The sequence below is a fragment of the Dryas octopetala genome, chromosome 8 (genome assembly GCF_963921425.1).
Source record: "Dryas octopetala chromosome 8, drDryOcto1.1, whole genome shotgun sequence".
Classification (NCBI taxonomy): domain Eukaryota; kingdom Viridiplantae; phylum Streptophyta; class Magnoliopsida; order Rosales; family Rosaceae; genus Dryas; species Dryas octopetala.
In genome coordinates, this window is record NC_141373.1 from 15,496,869 (window position 1) to 15,504,962 (window position 8,094).

The following is an 8,094-nucleotide window of genomic DNA, read 5'->3' on the forward strand; positions in this document are numbered from 1 at the left end:
TAAGACATCCCTTGGCTTCAGGTCTCCTGTAGGATCTGTCTTGTCAGATAAAGAGTGGAGTGTAGCTTCAAAAATTAGTGACGACATTCCCTTCATTGATCTGAGGTTCTATGGTGAAGAAATCTGTCAATTCAAAATAGAACTTGAATTGCTTGGTGTGGTCGTCTCCTTTGAAAAAAGTTACCAGCTTATCATTGACCACCTCAAGTCACTGTCTTGTTTAAATTCTTGGACACCTGAGGTTGTTCTCACTACAAGAAAAATTTATTTGGGTGACGAAACTTTGGGAGACGAACTAAAATTCGTCGCCCAAAGCAACTTTGGGCGACGAACATGAAAATTTGTCACCTAATCCCATACAGGTTTGGGCGACGAATGTTTTCGTCGCCCAAGATCACTTTGGGCGACGAATATAATGCTCCTCGCCTAAAGGGACTTTAGGCGACGACAATACTTCGTCGCCTCAAATCACGCACCAAAACGGTGGTTGATCTATACATTGGGCGACGAATATGTAAGTTCCTCGCCCAAAGAGACTTTGGGCGACGAACAGTACAATTTGTAGCCTAAAGTAACATTGAGCGACGAAACATTTCGTCGCCCAAAGTCATTTTGGGCAAGGAACTTACATATTCGTCGCCCAATGAATGGGCGAGGAACATGCATATTCCTCGCCCAAAGTCTCATTGCCTTTTTTTTTGTACAATTTTATGTAGGTTATTCATATAATGCGATCATGTTTCCAACGATCCGAACCGTTCATTTTTTAGGTAACGGTGCTCGAACTTATGAACGATTGTGAATTTTCTAATACTAATCGAACGAGTAGATGAATTCTGATTTGACCAATTTTTTGCAGAGATGATCTTTAAGTATAAACGAATAAAATGAACGGCTTGGATCGTTGTAATCCCATTGCAGTCTTCACAATTGTTGAATCGACAAAGTTTCAACGAAAAAGCTAATAGAATTATACTCTTGAAGTGTATTTGTATGTAGAAGCTCACTTTTCTATTGTGTTTTTAACTATCCCAACCGATCATTTTTTGGTGCCCCACTCAAAGATCATCCATGCAAAAAATTATCTCAATCGAAGATGTAGAAGTTATGTTTGGCTCTTAGGGAGTATGAACGATCGTGGTTCTTATAATAATAATTCAACGGGTAGATGAACTCCAATTGTACCGATTTTTTGCACGAATGATCTTTGAGTATGAACAACTTAATTGAACGGCTTTGATCGTTGTAATCACGTTGTGGTTTTCACAATTATTGAAATGACAAGATTTCAATGAAAGAGTTAATGAAATTTTATTCTTCAAATATATAAACCGTTCATTTATATATAGAATCTCATATATCGATCGTATTTTCAACGATCCGAATAGTTCATTTATTAGTTTCCCACTCAAAGATAATATATGCAAAAAATTAGCTCAATCAAAGTTTTAGAAATTAGGTATCGGAGATTGAACGTATGAACGATCATGATTTTAATAATAATAATCGAACAGCTAGATAAATTCCGATTTGACCGATTTTTTGCAGGGATGATCTTTTAGTAAGCGACTAATAAATGAACGGTTTGGATAGTTAAAATTAATAAATTGATTATATAAAATTAACAACATAATTGATTATGTAAAATTAACAACATATTTAATTATTTAACATTAATTATTCGGACAGTTTTTAGGCCACGAAGTGTGAAAGTTGTCGCCCCAGACTCTTTTGGGCGACGGAATTTCTTCTTCGTCCCCCAAAATCTGAAAAATTTGGTGGGGTTAAACCCGCTATATATTTTAATGTTTGAGCGACAAACTTCAAGTTCGTCACCCAAGTGGTTCTTAAACGACGACATTCCTAGTTCGTCACCCAAGAACGTTTTGGGCAACGAAAATCCTTCGTCACCCAAGGGTCTCGAAATTTTTAAAATGGTTTCTTTTCTTCTTCTTCTTCTTTTCTGTTTTTTTTTTCCTTTCTTCTGTTTTCTCTCATCTTTCTGATCTTCTCTGATCTCTCTGATTTCCTCACCCCGCCCCGCCCCATCCCCGCCCAGCCCAGCCCAGCCCACAGAAACCCCCATCTCTGATCTCTCTCTTCCCCTCGACGCCGTTGCCGCTCCTGATCGCCCAAAACTCTCTCTCCCGATCTCTCATCCTATTTCTCTCTCCCTGAAACCCATCCCTATCCCTACCCCTTCCTCTTTTTCTCTCCCTGGAACCCATTCCCACCCCCTCCTCTTTCTTTCTCCCCGAAACCCATCCCCACCCCCATCAAAACCCTCCTCGGCTTCCTCTTTCTCTCTCCATCCCCTCTCCCTGCCGCCTCCCTCGATTCCCATTCTCCTAAACCTATCCCCACTAGCAACCCCTACCCTGACCAGCAACCCCACCAGAAGCCACCTGCAGCAAACCCATTGTGGGTTTTTAATGGGTTTTTTTTTTTTAATTTGTTTTATTTGGGGGTTTTTCTGTTTTTCTGTATTCTGTGTTTTTTGCTCATTAGCTTCAGATTTTTTTCCAGAGGGATCAAGTGCAAGTGGCCAGGGGAATAGTAATACCCAGGGAAATTTTTCAGGTCAGACTTATGACTTAATCGCTCCTTTAATATTCTTTGGCTGGTGTTTGCTGGTATTTGTTGGTGTTTTTAATTTTTTGTTCTTAAATTTGTTAGTGTTGAATAAATTACTTTAATCCTCATCATTGTTCTTAGGGAAATTAGTGTGCTGGTACTTTCTTATGCTAGATAGCAAATTAGTTTTCATATAAAATTAGTTAGTTTTATATGTTTTTAAATTATAAAATTTATTAGGTCGTTTGTATGCAGATTAATTAGTTCGTTACTTTTTAAATATAAAATTTAGTTTAATTACAAAATGTAGATTAATTAATTTGAGAAATATAATTTAGTTATAAGTTGGAAGGCGATGGAGTCAACTCCCGATGATGTGTTTCAACCATCCTCGAGTACTGGGAGCCCCTCTATGCCACGGAGGGCCCGTCGATCTCACCGCTCTAGTCAGGTCACCGCTTCCGCTTCATCTACTGCGACGTCATCAACTGTGACGAGGGGACCATGTAGTGGGTTCAAGTCCTTTCGGTTCGTGCGCAGTACTGGGGCGCAAATTGAAGTCATGTGTGTGCAAAACGGCCAACAATCGTTAGATTCTAACGTCGACAGTTTGTTCTCGCATGCCGAGTGCGCCATAGTTGCAACCACTTGTTAAAAATTGCCGGCTGAGATTCAACACAAAGTGATACGCTCCATCTCAGTGAGTATAGCTTAATAATTAATTCAAAATGATAAATTTGATCATTCCTAACAATTTAATATTTTTTTCAGGTTAACTTTGACATTCAAATGGATGATCCCCTCACCGTTACGTACATGACAAATTTACTCATCAAGTCCTACAAGCAGTGGAAGCACGAACTACACGTGCATTTCAAGGGATTTTCATCCGCAGTTGAGGCATTGGCGAACCCCCCTATGGAGTTGGTAGAGCGGCTTGAACAGTGGCGTTTTTTGTGCGATCATTTCATGAGCCCGTCGTTTTTGGTACGTTTTGTCATTTTAAAACTTTAAAAAGTCGATTATTGTTTTGTTATTCTATTATTGTATACATACACAAACACATTTATAATTTACTTAATATTTAATAGAAGAAGTCGGTCGCCAACGCCAGAAACCGGAAAGGAAAGCCGTTTAACCATCATTGTGGTCCGACGCCCATCTCATATTGGGTGGAGTCGCAACGTCGGGTACGCCATTATTTAATTTAATACATATATATTCTTTAATATTGTTTGGGTCTTTGACAAAATTATTTTCTTTTTCAGCGCGGGTCGCAATTCCCGGAGATAGACACTTTCGGGGATATCTATGTTCATCCCGGTTGTGATGCAGCCAAGGCAAAACATGTTAGTTTTTTATATTTTAATTTTTGATATTTATTTTTCTAATTGGTTACTTGTATATATAACATTTTGAAGAATGAGATGGTGGCCAACTCAAGAATATATTTGGAGAGCTTGGCCGAGTAGCACCCTCCGGGTACTCCGTTGTAGTCGATTCCAATACCCGATCCCAATGTCGGACTTCGTATTATGATAGACTCATTGAGTGTTAGGCCCGGTAAGGAAATACGCGGCATGGGATATGGGCGGATTCGTGACGTTTGATCCTCGTCTTCGTCTTCATGTTCTTCTCAGCCATCTGCAGTCATCGCAGGGTTGTCCGCTCAAGTGAAGAAGTTGTAGGAGGACTTACGAGCCAAGAGAACGGAGAAGGAGGCGTTGTACGCTGCATTGACCAAGGCGATACCTGGGTTAATTTGTCCCGCCACCATCCTCTCATCAACCTCCACCAGATATGAATGACAATGATGCTACTGGTTTAGAATAGATTGACCATTATGGTTATTACTACTTTGTATGAAATTATAATTTTTCTAATTTGTATTAATAAAAATTTATTAAATAAAACAACTTATAATTGTGTTAATTTGTGTTCTATTATATAGGTTTTGGATAAAAGGTAAAAAAAAAAGGAAGTAAAAAACAGTTTGAAACCCTAGCAGTTTGGACAAAATCAATACTAAGAACAGTTTGAAACCCTAGCAGAGCTAAAAAAACAAAGAACAAGAGCTTAAAATTTTGAAGAAATTGAGATGCTTGTAGTCTTGAATATTCTAGATCTGAAACTTGTTAGGTGTGTTGAAGGTCTTCTCTTTGTGCCAATCACTTGTATTTATAGGGATCAACCACTTGTATTAATAGGGATCAACCTCCCAATCTTCTAAAAAATCCTTTTCCTGACAGGACCGCCTCCGGATTCCACCCTGAAACCTGGAGAGGTCTTGCGGGAATCCAAATTTAAGGAAAATCCTACCGAAAATTCGGCATAACCTCCCCTGAAAATGGACTAACCCAGAAATTTCAAAACCTGTTAAAAAAACACTTCTAAACAGCAACCACCTCTACCACAACCAAAATAGGGTCTCAGACCCAACAATTTCACAGAAATCCAACTTAAAATTTTAAAATAGTTATCATAGCTTCTATTCTATTACAAGGAATTTCTACTAAAAATTAAATGGCGCCTACAGGGTCCGACTAGGGAGATGGATGCAGCTGCCTCGACGTGTTTGGCTCGACCTCTACCAAAGCTACTACCTGGGGGACATTTTAAGACAAACAAGAAAAACCGTGAGATAACTCAGTGAGTGGACAGTTTAATAAAAACGAAAACATAAGTAAAATTCATGTTTCAAAAAATCCTTCAAAAACTACGTTTAGCTCTAAAACCTCACGTCACTCTTTGAAATCCCCCAGTTTTAAAACCATTTCCAAGCTTTAAGAATGTTATAAAACTCATGGAACTCAAGAAAAAGATAACTCAAAACACATTTCTCAATAACCAGCCATTTAAATTAACAAAGTCATAAAAATAATAATAAAATCGAAATCATTATAAAACTCGAAAGATATTTCTCACTTAAAATCCATACTTAAACTCTGAAGATACCAATTTCATTTTCCACCATGCTATATACCCTGAATAATCCTGGCCATACACCTGTGCGGAATTCCTGCATCGCACAGGCAGGCAATATCCTGGCCATACACACGCGTGGAGTAAATCCAACACGTGCAGGCAATATCCTGGCCATACACACGTGTGAATAAAATCAGCACGTGCAGACAATCCTGGTCATACGTGCACGCAGAGCAGCCCCCAAAGGGCGAAGCATCCCGACACACGGCCCAAAGCCTATATGTGTGCCGTGATGGGTCCCAAAGACCTATTAAATCTGATACCTGGAGGGTACTGCAAAGGCGGTTTGAAAACCATCTTTCATAACCAAATCATAAAATCATTTTCTCATCGAAATAAAATATTATTGAAACCTTCCTTCAAAACTTAAATCAATACGCCAAAGTATATTATTTCAAATAAATTTAGTATACATAAAACCATGCATAATATCTCAATGCCGCGCGAGATAATTTCTTAAAATGAAGAATCACAATAAAATCATCACACATTTTGCTATCAACTCCAAGCTTACTCAAAACTTTGAAAACGATTTATTTCCAATAAACTCTTGTATTAATCAAGTTTGAAATCGTATATCTCTCTCGACCCTTAAAACCAAATTAATTCATCAATCTCTTATGAAAAATCATTTAATAAGACTTAAAGTAATGACATTAATCAAACGAATGGAAATGTAAACTTTGAAAATCACAATCATTTTTAACAAGTCCAAATCCCAAAATATTCTAACTTCATCCATACTCAAATAAAACTCGGAATAAGCAAATAAATTCAACCATAAAGTAAACAAATGTTTTTTTAAAACAAAAGTCCACTCACAGTGATAGCCCTAGCTTCGATCCTCCGCCGGATCGTCACGAGCCACGGTCGTCTCGCCTATTAAAATACACAACAAAACCGTAAAATTAGTCTCCAATTATGGTCCGAAACACTTTTCGATTTCTCTAATCACTTCCAACCTACCCAAGATCAACAACCAACTCAACAATGGCTCTAAATAATCCTACATTCAAGAGATGACAGTGGGTGTTTGAGACCACTGCGATTGCCGCCCAAAGTGGCGGCTCCAAACCCAAATTTAACCAATTAAATTTAATTTCAACCAAACCCACAAATTTTCTCAATCCTAGACAACTATTGAGTCTCCTAGGGACGAAATTTGTCCTAGACAACACCATTAAAGCCCCCAAATCCGAAAACCCATGATAATCCCGAAATGGCTATAACTCCCAAAATTTCAAATCCCAAATTACTCAAAATTAATCAACCTAAGCTTAGGAGAATGAAAGCCCAATGAAAGAGGAAGAAAACCCACCAATTAATTTCATGATTGGAGCTCCGGAGTGGTCGAAATCGACAAAATGGCCGGCGGCTTGACTAGCTTTCTCAGGCGAGTTGCTGCGCACAGGGGCGGCGGGCAAGCGAGGGGAGGCACGGAGGAGGACGGCCGACTCAAGGGGGTCACGACGGTAATCTTGTGCCGCCGGGAAAATGGCCGGAGGCTGCCCTCCGATGATGATGTCGCGCGCACACAGAGGAAGAGAGAGAGAGAGAGAACTGGGTCAGTGGGGTTAGCTGGTCGCCGGCCTCTGGTCGCCGTGAAGATGGCCGGAGCTGGCCACGCCGGTGAGAGAAGAGAGGGGGAGGTGAGTGAGCTCGGGGAGAGAGAGATAAAAGGGAGAGAGAGAAGTCACTAGAAAATTCTAGAGAGAGAGAAAAATCAGAAAATTTTTTGATTTTGGGTATTTAAAACCCACTTTTATAAATTTACAAAATTGCCCTCACTTCACATGTCCGTATCTTTCAAGCCGTAACTCAAAATGACGCGTGCTACGTGTCTATGAAATCGTGGGCTCGAAACCTTTCCAACGGACCCAAAGTCAAAATCGAAAGTCCATTAGTTTTAAAAGTCAACTTTTGGGTCAAGCCCAATTTAAAACAAAAATAAATAAATCAAAACTTTAAATCAAAACCCTTTTTATTTTCCAAATAAATCTCAAAATCTTTAAAATACAATCCAACATCTTTTATAAACCTCTTAAAAACATAGTTAAATAAAAATTTAAATTTCTAGTGAAAATTTGGATCGGGTCGTTACATTTCCTCCTTCAATAAGGCGTCTATCTTACTTTTGCTTCACACCCAAGTCTCTCTTCTTCACTTGCCTTATTTGCTCTCCTAGTCCACCAAGGAAAACTCAGCGCAACCTGACTTGGATTCTTCTAGACCTTGCAATCTTTTTGGAATTGGTTTTGACTAGTGGGCTTCAAAACCAATCAAAATTGGGCCTGACCATGAATCCGACCCAATAACTAAAACAGGGTGTAAACAATAGGAAACCAATTTTCTTAAAGAGGGACAAAAAGTATGCAACTATGTAAACACACCTTTCTAATTCCCTGCATAGATAATATATATGTATGGGTTATAGGAATGTCATTATCTTCCCTTCTAGATTATGTGTAGACTTTAAAGTGACAACAACAAGAACAACAATAATATCACAATAGAGGCAGCACAAACAACAGAAGC